This window comes from Chiloscyllium plagiosum, unplaced genomic scaffold (assembly GCF_037043375.1).
Source record: "Chiloscyllium plagiosum isolate Xiang-an unplaced genomic scaffold, Cpla_swu_hap1 HiC_scaffold_53X, whole genome shotgun sequence".
In the NCBI taxonomy this organism is placed as follows: domain Eukaryota; kingdom Metazoa; phylum Chordata; class Chondrichthyes; order Orectolobiformes; family Hemiscylliidae; genus Chiloscyllium; species Chiloscyllium plagiosum.
This window is the reverse complement of record NW_028270191.1, coordinates 17,635,882-17,647,755: the sequence shown is the minus strand read 5'-3', so window position 1 is coordinate 17,647,755 and position 11,874 is coordinate 17,635,882.

The window sequence follows — 11,874 nt, the reverse complement described above, 5'->3', positions numbered from 1 at the left end:
GTGACAATGCCATCCAATGCATCTCCTCCACTTTCCGCACCTCCTCCACTTCCTGCACCTCCACCCTTGACCTCACCCCTTCCAACGCAACAAGGACAGAAACCCTCTGGTTCTCACCTTCCACCTCACCAACCTCCATATACATCGCATTATCCTCCGCCACTTCCACCACCTACAATCAGACCCCACCATGAGGGACATATTTCCCTCCTCACCCCTTTCAGCATTCCGCAGAGACCATTCCCTCCGTGGCTCCCTTGTAAGATCTACGCCCCCCAACAGCTAATATCCCACTCCCAGCACCTTCCCCTGCCACCGCAGGAATTGCAAAACCTGCACCACACCTCCCCCCTCACCTTCGTCCTCGGCCCCAAGGGATCCTTTCACGTCCGACAGAAATTTATCTGGACCTCTACTATATCTGGTCACCTACTATATCTGTTGCACCCGACGTAGTCTCCTCTACATTGGAAAGACAGGACGCCAACTTGCGGATTGTTTCAACCCCACTGCCCCGTGGCTGAACACTTCAACTCCCCCTCCCATTCTGCCAAGGACATGCAGGTCCTGGGTCTCATCCATTGCCAAACCCTTGTCACCCGACGCCTGGAGGAAGAAAGCCTCATCTTCTGCCTTGGGACCCTGAAACCACACGGGATTCATGTGGACTTCACCAGTTTCCTCATTTCTCCATCCCCCACGTTATCCCAGTCCCAAGCTTCCAATTCGGCACTGCCCTCCTGACCTGTCCATCGCCTTTCCCGTCTATCTGCTCCACCCTCCTCTCCGACCTATCACCTTCGCCCCCACCTTCATCTACCCTATCGCATTCTCAGCTGCCTTCCACCCAATCCTACCCCCCTTCCCATTTATCTCTCAGCACCCTTGGGCCACAAGCCTCCTTCCTGATGAAGGGCTTATGCCCAAAACGTTGATTCCCCAGCTCCTCGGATGCTGCCTGACCAGATAAGCTTCGAGTCAGTGTAAACCCCCAGGATATTGACAGTAGGAATTCAGTAACGGTAATGATGTTGAAGATAAAGGGGAGATGGTTAGCTTCTCTCTTAGTGGAAATTATCACTTCCTGGCACTTCGGTGGCACAAATTCAACTTGGCACATCAGTGCTTAAGGAGTTGCAGGACAGGAGCAGTGTTATGGACCAGGCCAGACCCCCTCAAAATATTTCAAGAAAGTACCCAGACCCTAATTTTGCTAGTTGTTTTAAGTAGGTGTATCGTGGATATTCCAGGAGTGATGCAGCTGGCCAAACCACTTAGTTTTAAACAAAACAGAATTTATTTGCAAGATTACTGAATGAAATACAAACAAGAGAACAGAATGTAGAATAACAACCTATCTGAAAACCCAATAGATTATCCCAACGTAATGATGCTGTTCAAAATACTTCCAACAATCACCATAAACACCCCTTGGCACAAAAGGTAATATCAAGCACAGGGTCTTACAGGAGAGTAAGCGATGGCAGCATGGAATACCTTCTTCCATGTTGCTGTTTCTTGGATCAGCAGCCTCAAAACTGTCTGCCTGCTTTCAGTGAATAGCGAGACTGCCAAAACCACATCAAACCAGAGAAAAGCTGAGCTCGGAGAAATGGCCACTACCCTTACATTGTACAAGTGTTTTTTTTTAACTTGAAAGCCTTTTGTCTGATGCAGCATCTGGTTGCTATTATCAAACTAGCCCTAAAACCCTTCAAACCTAGACTTTTCAGAATTGCTGCTTTTACGACCTCTCTGAAAAAAAGACAAGGACAGCATAACCTTGTTAAGGGAGCAGCATCTTCACAACAGCATGGGGTTAGATACAGACTAAAGCTCCCTTTACACTGTCCCCCATCAAGCACACCCAGGTCAGTTACAGCAAGGGGTTAGATATAGACTAAGGCTTCGGGAATTGGCAGGAAAGTGGAGTTGAGGATTATCAGATCAGCCATGAACTAATTTAATGGTAAAGTAGACTTAACGGGCTGAATGGCCTACTTCTGCGCTGATGTCTTCTGGTTGAAGCTCTTGTTAAAGACTAGCAAATCATCAATGACAGGTGTTTGTGCAGTACGAGATACTAGGGCAGTGTTGCATTGTTAGGTACATAGTTTGACCGTCCTTCCAGACCATATTTTTGGCTTTGAATATTTTCTTCATCCCATTTTTGGGCTTCTTGTATATTTGACAGCTTCCTTTCAGTAATTGGTAAGTGGTTAGTTACCTCTAATGTGTAGGCTTCAAGCTCCTCAAAACGAAGGTTTAACCTTTTGTTCTGTTCCATTTGATGGTGTCCTTCAGAGAGTGTCTGCTGTTTGGCACTTCCCTTGGACATACTCAGTAATTGAATCATACCTCACAAATTTTAACCTGAACCACTGACTTCTAGGCAGCATCTTGGTGATTTATTTTGTGTTCAGAAGAGAGAGTTTATGGTTGGTTTCAATTTTGAAGTGTAATCATCATCTGCCCATGCTCTCTAAAGTTTCTTTCTTAAGTGTGATGTAATGCTGTTCTGTTTGTGTTAGTGATATAGTGGCATAATAAACTTGTGTATGCTTTCCATCTTGCTGCATTTGAAATAGTGCTGTCCCCAATCCCATAGATTAACCTGGATGATAGTTGCTAGGGTTTCTGATGAGATCAGAAGTTGTTAATTTTTTTGAAAACATTTTCTTGGTCGATGTTCCAGCACCATTGACATACCTGTTTTAACAGCTGTTTCAAAGGCTTATTAACCTCTGCCAAATTGGAAAATGTAGGGGGTGATGGATTCTCAGGGGAACGTAGCACGAACAGCCCAGTTTCTGGTATTGAGACTGGCTCTAATGCAACGAGGGGTACATCGGCTTCCAAGAGATCAATTGTGTTAGGGGATTCTGTAGTCAGAGGGACGGACAGACGTTTCTGTGGCCAGCAGAGAAAAAGCAGAATGGTGTGTTGTTTCCCTGGTGCCAGGATCAAGGATGTCTCAGAGAGGGTGCAGAATGTTCTCACGGGGGAGAGGAGCCAGCAAGAGGTCATTGTCCACATTGGAACCAACGACATTGAAAGGGAAAAGGTTGAGATTCTGAAGGGAGATTACAGAGAGTTTGGCAGAAATTTATAAAGGAGGTCCTCAAGGGTAGTAATATCTGGATTACTCCCAGTGCTACGAGCTAGTGAGGGCAGGAATAGGAGGATAGAGCAGATGAATGCATGGCTGAGGAGCTGGTGTACGGGAGAAGGATTCACATTTTTGGATCATTGGAATCTCTTTTGGGGTAGAAGTGACCTGTACAAGAAGGACGGATTGCACCTAAATTGGAAGGGGACTAATATACTGGCAGGGAAATTTGCTGGAACTGCTTGGGAGGATTTAAACTAGTAAGGTGGGGGGGGGGACCCAGGGAGATAGTGAGGAAAGAGATCAATCTGAGATTGGTACAGTTGAGAACAGAAGTGAATCAAACAGTCAGGGCAGGCAGGGACAAGGTAGGACTAATAAATTAAACTGCATTTATTTCAATGAAAGGGGCCGAACAGGGAAGGCAGATGAACTCACGGCATGGTAGGAACATGGGACTGGGATATCATAGCAATTACGGAAACATGGCTCAGGGATGGACAGGACTGGCAGCTTAATGTTCCAGGATACAAATGCTACAAGAAGGATAGAAAGGGAGGCAAGAGAGGAGGGGGAGTGGCATTTTTGATAAGGGATAGCATTACAGCTGTGCTGAGGGAGGATATTCCCGGAAATACATCCAGGGAAGTTATTTGGGTGGAACTGAGAAATAAGAAAGGGATGATCACCTTATTGGGATTGTATTATAGACCCCCAAATAGTCAGAGGGAAATTGAGAAACAAACTTGTGAGGAGATCTCAGCTATCTGTAAGAATAATAGGGTAGTTATGGTCGGGGATTTTAACTTTCCAAACATTGACTGGGACTACCATAGTGTAAAAGGTTTAGATGGAGAGGAATTTCTTAAGTGTGTACAAGACAATTTTCTGATTCAGTATGTGAATGTACCTACTAGAGAAGGTGCAAAACTTGACCTACTCTTGGGAAATAAGGCAGGGCAGGTGACTGAGGTGTCAGTGGGGGAGCACTTTGGGGCCAGCGACCATAATTCTATTCGTTTTAAAATCGTGATGGAAAAGGAGAGACCAGATCTAAAAGTTGAAGTTCTAAATTGGAGAAAGGCCAATTTTGACGGTATTAGGCAAGAACTTTCGAAAGCTGATTGGAGGCAGATGTTCGCAGGTAAAGGGACGGCTGGAAAATGGGAAGCCTTCAGAAATGAGACAACAACAATCCAGAGAAAGTATATTCCTGTCAGGGTGAAAGGGAAGGCTGGTAGGTATAGGGAATGCTGGATGACTAAAGAAATTGAGGGTTTGGTTAAGAAAAAGAAGGAAGCATATGTCAGGTATAGACAGGATAGATCGAGTGAATCCTTAGAAGAGTATAAAGAAAGTAGGAGTATACTTAAGAGGGAAATCAGGAGGGCAAAACAGGGACATGAGCTGGCTTTGGCAAATAGAATTAAGGAGAATCCGAAGGGGTTTTACAAATATGTTAAGGACAAAAGGGTAACTAGGGAGAGAATAGGGCCTCTCAAAGATCAGCAAGGCGGCCTTTGTGTGGAGCCACAGAAAATGGGGGAGATACTAAATGAATATTTTGCATCAGTATTTACTGTGGAAAAGGATATGGAAGATATAGACTGTAGGGAAATAGATGGTGACATCTTGCAAAATGTCCAGATTACAGGGGAGGAAATGCTGGATGTCTTGAAACGGTTAAAGGTGGATAAAGCCCCAGGACCTGATCAGGTGTACCTGAGAACTCTGTGGGAAGCTAGAGAAGTGATTGCTGGGCCTCTTGCTGAGATATTTGTATCATCGATAGTCACAGGTGAGGTGCCGGAAGACTGGAGGTTGGAAAACGTGGTGCCACTGTTTAAGAAGGGTGGTAAAGACAAGTCAGGGAACTAGAGACCGGTGAGTCTGACCTCAGGGGTGGGCAAGTTGTTGGAGGGGATCCTGAGGGACAGGATGTACATGTATTTGGAAAGGCAAGGACTGATTAGGGATAGTCAACATGGCTTTGTGCATGGGAAATCATGTCTTACAAACTTGATTGAGTTTTTTGAAGAAGTAACAAAGATTGATGAGGGCAGAACAGTAGATGTGATCTATATGGACTTCAGTAAGGCGTTTGACAAGGTTCCCCATGGGAGACTGATTAGCAAGGTTAGATCTCATGGAATAAAGGGAGAACTAGCCATTTGGATACAGAACTGGCTCAAAGGTAGAAGACAGAGGCTAGTGGTGGAGGGTTGTTTTTCAGACTGGAGGCCTGTGACCAGTGGAGTGCCACAAGGATCGGTGCTGGGTCCGCTACGATTTGTCATTTACGTAAATGATTTGGATGCGAGCATAAGAGGTACAGTTAGTAAGTTTGCAGATGACACCAAAATTGGAGGTGTAGTGGACAGCGAAGAGGGTTACCTCAGATTACAACAGGATCTTGACCAGATGGGCCAATGGGCTGAGAGGTGGCAGATGGAGTTTCATTTAGATAAATGCGAGGTGCTGCATTTTGGGAAAGCAAATCTTAGCGGGACTTATACACTTAATGGTAAGGTCCTAGGGAGAGTTGCTGAACAAAGAGACCTTGGAGTGCAGGTTCATAGCTCCTTGAAAGTGGAGTCGCAGGTAGATAGGATAGTGACGAAGGCGTTTGGTATGCTTTCCTTTATTGGTCAGAGTATTGAGTACAGGACATTGGTTAGGCCACTGTTGGAATATTGCGTGCAGTTCTGGTCTCCTTCCTATCGGAAAGATGTTGTGAAACTTGAAAGGGTTCAGAAAATATTTACAAGGATGTTGCAAGGATTGGAGGATCTGAGCTGTAGGGAGAGGCTGAACAGGTTGGGGCTGTTGTCCCTGGAGCATCGGAGGCTGAGGGGTGACCTTATAGAGGTTTACAAAATTATGATGGGCATGGATAGGATAAATAGACAAAGTCTTTTCCCTGGGATCGGGGAGTCCAGAACTAGAGGGCATAGGTTTAGGGTGAGAGGGGAAAGATATAAAAGAGACCTAAGGGGCAACCTTTTCAGATCGAGGGTGGTACATGTATGGAATGTGCTGCCAGAAGATGTAGTGGGGGCTGGTACAATTGCAACATTTAAGAGGCATTTGGATGGGTATATGAATAGGAAGGGTTTGGAGGGATATGGGCTGGGTGCTGGCAGGTGGGACTAGATTGGGTTGGGATATCTGGTCGACATGGACGGGAAGGACCGAAGGGTTGGACTGAAGGGTCATAACCTCCCAACTCCTGTACTCAATACTCTGACCAATAAAGGAAAGCATACCAAAACGCCTTCTTCACTATCCTATCTAACTGCAAATCCACTTTCAAGGAGCTATGAACCTGCACTCCAAGGTCTTTTTGTTCAGCAACACTCCCCAGGACCTTACCATTAAGTGTATAAGTCCTACTAAGATTTGCTTTCCCAAAATGCAGCACCTCGCATTTATCTGAATGAAACTCCATCTGCCACTTCTCACCCCATTGGCCCATCTGGTCAAGATCCTGTTGTAATCTGAAGTAACCCTCTTCGCTGTCCACTACACCTCCAATTTTGGTGTCATCTGCAAACTTACTAACTGTACCTCTTATGCGCGCATCCAAATCATTTACGTAAATGACAAAACGTAGAGGACCCAGCACCGATCCTTGTGGCACTCCACTGGTCACAAGCCTCCAGTCTGAAAAACAACCCTGCACCACCACCCTCTGTCTTCTACCTTTGAGCCAGTTCTGTATCCAAATGGCTAGCTCTCCCTGTATTCCGTGAGATCTAACCTTGCTAATCAGTCTCCCATGGGAACCTTGTCGAACTTCTTACTGAAGTCCATAGAGATCACATCTACCAGTCTGCCCTCATCAGTCCTCTTTGTTACTTCCTCAAAAAACTCAATCAAGTTTGTGAGACATGATTTCCCATGCACAAAGCGATGTTGACTATCCCTAATCAGTTCTTGCCTTTCCAAATACATGTACACCCTGTCCCTCAGGATTCCCTCCAACAAATTGCCCACCACCGATGTCAGGCTCACTGGTATAGTTCCCTGGCTTGTCCTTACCACCCTTCTTAAACAGTGGCACCACACCACCTCACCTGTGACTATCGATGATAAATATCTCAGCAAGAGGCCCAGCAATCACTTCTCTAGCTTCCCACAGAGTTCTAGGGTACACCTGATCAGGTCCTGGGGATTTATCCACCTTTACCCATTTCAAGACATCCAGCACTTCCTCCTCTGTAATCTGGACATTTTTCAAGATGTAACCATCTATTTCCCTACAGTCTATATTTTCCAGAAGTAATTGTCAAAATCCACTGTTAGCATCCAGTTTGATGAATAGGGTGATCTTGGCTAATTTTTCTAGACTGAAGCCATGAGATGAATTCATGCTCCACTGCTTTGTTGAATAGAGTTAAATCCACACAGAACCTTATTGAAACATTTTTTGGAAACCTAACCATACAGTACTGGAATACCATCTTGTTGGCATGGTAACTGATGAAATCATTCCTTGATGTAGTACATTTTATTTGTTATCTTAAACTTTGCCCAGGACTGTCCTCAGCATTTATAAGCAAATTGGTTAGCATCATGTTTTAGGTGATGGGATATTCAGTCTTTAATTTTCTCTGCTCTGAAAACAATTTTGGAAACTCACTGAAATATAGTTGTTTGCTCAGCATCAGCAATTTCATTAAATTCACAGATTAATCTGAGCTTAAGGCAGGTCTTTCTGATGTGTGGAGAACCTTCTCCATTCTGAATGACACTTTCTAGGAATATTCTTCCCTTATATCTGAGATTTGCCATGAGTTGGGCTTTTACCTTCAATGATCTTCTTCCAGGATCTTGCAATCTCATGCATGGTATTTGCAATTCAATTTGTTTGAACTACTTAAGTTGATCTGATCCAAATGGAGTGATTCATGATTGCACATAATGCAGTAATGCCACTGTATATGCTGTGAAGCAGGAGTATTGGGTAGAGGGGTTGGATGGGTGGAAGGCTGGGAGCAGGAACGTCTGCCCCCTCCAGCTTGAGAGCGCGCAGGGGCCTACTCAAGAGTACTCAAACTCAAGAGTAACAAATGCTTCTGCACCCACTTCCTCCATCTCGTCTGTCATTTATCCTCAATGCCATTATTCATATTACACACTTCTAAAAGCACCTTTTTCTTCCATGACATCCAGGTTGTGACAGAGCACAAGCATGTTCACATTAAATGCATTCAATAGCAAAACACCATTTTCTGTATGTTGTTTAAACATATAGGGGAGGGGAATCCATTTACTTTTAGCTTGGCACTCGAGCCAGTATCATTAACTGTTCCAAAAGAGGTGTTTTTAAAAAAGAATTTCTTCCTTTGTTTGCCAATTGTGTACATTTTCAAACAATACTCTTTTAAAATTAGCTGCTCTTCCACAGTAATGGTACCATGCTCCCCCTGCTGGACATTCTTCACATTTTTGTGACTCATTCCCATCACACCAGACTTTGGAATTGCACTTGGTATGATTTTTTTTCCCCATTATGGTGGGCCAAGATTTTCACATGCTTTCTCCTTTGCTGCCCACAATCTGAATCGACTTGCTCAATTATTTTCCCCATAGTGTATCGGTTTTCCCTCAGATGAATACCCGGGTTCTGTCGCCTTACAATTTGCTTTGCTTTCGCTCAGACTAAATCTTCCCTATCTTATGAAAGGTCTCATCTGCCACCTTACCGACGAGCTAGTTGCAAATCAACTCTGCCTTAAAACTTTCATAAGTGCAATTCTCCGACAGCTTGTGAATGTCCTTAATGAATTTTGCCCATTCAATAATTAGTTTGCCAAACACTAAAACACGCATCGAATGCCCACGATACAATACTGCATTCTCAAATACACCATTAGCATTCATTCCTCCAGCATAGCGTAATGTGCTGACCTGCTCTTTCTTACCTCACCCTGAAGAAGTTCTGTACCTGCCAAACGTTTTCTTTCTGGGCCTGGTACTGCCTCTCGATTGCTTGGCATGTTTCCAGGAGTGGTAGCTTAGTTTCCACGCTTCTCCTGGGCCTTGGAGCTGTTTCTGCATCTTTTAGTTTGTCTTGCTGCTCACGGTTTCAGGCTATTGCTCGCTGCTATCCAGTCTCTGGATCTGTTTTCCAACCCTCTGGTGAGTCTTACAAAAATTGTTATCTTGACCAGGAGGTTCACTTCAACTGTTGATTTTGTTGCTGTTTGCCTTTCCCACTGCCACTTCATTTTGTTTTGTGTTTTGAGAGTTTGGGACTGTTTAGACACTTAAAGGAATGCTGTTTGAGTCTATGGAACTTTCTGTAAGAACTCTTTATTTATAGATTGATCTGTGTGCACGTCATCTTCACACAAGGTTAGCACATCAGCTTTCTTCTATCTCTGTGTATTGCCCCAATGCTCTCGTGTTGTGTAAAACCTAAAACTTATTTTTATTTTGCTTAATATCATACTTCGTGCTTTAGTATAACTTTTTGTCTAACTGTATCCTGTATCTCTACAAATGATCTCAAGATGCTTTTCAATGTTCATGTGCCAGCTGTACATTGAGTGCCATACTGTTAGTGATGCCATCTTTCAGATGGGATATTAAACCACATTCTGTCTTCTCTCTCAAATGGCTTTAAAGAAGTGGGGAGATTTTTTTCAAAAAATAATCAGAATATATGAATCACTAACAAGGCCAACATTTACTGCCCAATCATAATTGCTTTGGTGAAGATAACGATACTAGATGCCTTCTTGAATGCAATGGAGTAACTTGCTTGACCATATCCGAGGCCAGTTAGGAGTCAAACTACAGTAATGTGTCTGGAGTCACATGTAGGCCAGATTAGGGAAGGAGCTAACTTTCCTTCTCTAGAGTAACTAGATAGATATCTATCATAATCCAGGAGCTGCACAGTCATCTTTATTCATATTAGTATTTTGTTTCAAATTTGATCATTAGATTAGATTAGCGATAGTGTGGAAACAGGCCCTTCGGCCCAACCAGTCCACACCGCCCCTCCGAAGAGAAACCCACCCAAACCCCTGACTAACACACCCAACACTGTGGGCAATTTTAGCATGACCAATTCACCTGACCTGCACATCTTTGGATTGTGGGAGGAAATCAGAGCACCCAGAGGAAACCCAGACAGACACGGGGAGAAAGTGCAAACTCCACACAGACAGGCGGGAATCGAACCCAGGACCCTGGTGCTGTGAGGCAGCAGTGCTAACCACTGAGCCACCGTGCCACCTTATTCATTAAAAAAATCAAACATGTCCCCAGACAATTCATTTACCTAGAAACAAAACCAGCACGCTGCATACGGAGTGCTCTACTGCACCCTGGACAATATTTAAACCCAGAAATGATGCTGATCATTTATTTCATTGCTGTTTGTGGACACTTGCTTTGCTCATGTGGTGTGTATGTAGCATTGGCAGTTCAGAAGAACTTCAGTGGCTATAAGGTCCTTTAGGATGTCCTGAGGTTGTGGAAAAAACACTCAAATACAAGAATTTCTCTTCAAAATTAAGTTATAAATGTGAGTTATTTGAACACAGATGAGACTATATAAAACTATGGAAACTACAAAACAATCCTCTGTACAGCCTATATTATTTAACAAAAAGAGAAGGGTACCTGGTTCAGCTTGTCCAGCTCAGCCTCCCAAAACAAAAAAAAAATCCCAATAATTGGCTAATTTTCATTTACATGGTTGGATAAATCTCAGAAACACTTCCATTGTTGTGCTGTTCTAAAATACAAAATTATCTTGGAGATGACCATAAGCACTGAACCAGTGCCATCAGGTGGCCAGAAATGACAGTGCAAGAAATTAAAAACAAAAAAAAGCTCAAATAGTCTACAGATCAGGTGGCACTTGAGGAGAGAAAAACCAAGTTAACTATCTGATGGATAACATCGACATGAGGCTCCATAATGTTGGAGATCCTTCTTTCAGTGCCCACCTTCTTATCATTAGTGTTGTGCACAAGTTTCTCCTGCAGGAAGATTGAATTAATGAGATGAAGACTGGCACAGGTCAACTGTCTCCTAGGTAGCATTGAGATCTGGCAGCTTCTGACTAGAGGCTGAGCCATCTGGCGCAGATGTGATGAGCTGAATGACCTCCTGCTATGATGTATTATTTTATAATTTGAGGTTTTCAATAAATAAGCAATCAGGAGCACCTGTAAACAGGGCTTCCCAAAGTGGGGATCAAGATGTCAAATGGGGTCACATTAGAATTTTGGAGTTGCAAGATCCATAAGCAGTAATATCTGCTGTGGAGATCCAGAAAAAGTTAGTAACGGGTTCTGTCTCTCTCTCTCATTCACTGAAGAGTTGTAATAACATTTAAACCTCAAAATGGGGTTACAACAGGAAAACATTTGTGAAACACTGGTCCAAGGACAGTGTTTGCTTTTCTGAAGTAGTAATGTTTAACCAGAACTGTTGATGTCATTTTTCTTTTCACAGATGTTGCCAAAACGGAGTGTTTCCAGTCCAGCATGTTGTTTTCATTCCATAAAGGATTACACTGGAGTGTCCCCATGTTGTCAACAGAACCAATTTTACACTTTTATTTTAAATATAAAAAACAACAAATAAAGTAACTATAAGATAAGCTTTCAACAAAACAAAATGAAACTAAATTATCTTACTTCTGGAGTCTCTAAAACATTTCTGAGACTGGCAGGCACCACAAGAATGGACTCATTAAATCATTCAAACATTTTCAGCTTTAACTACCAAGAGGTTAAAAA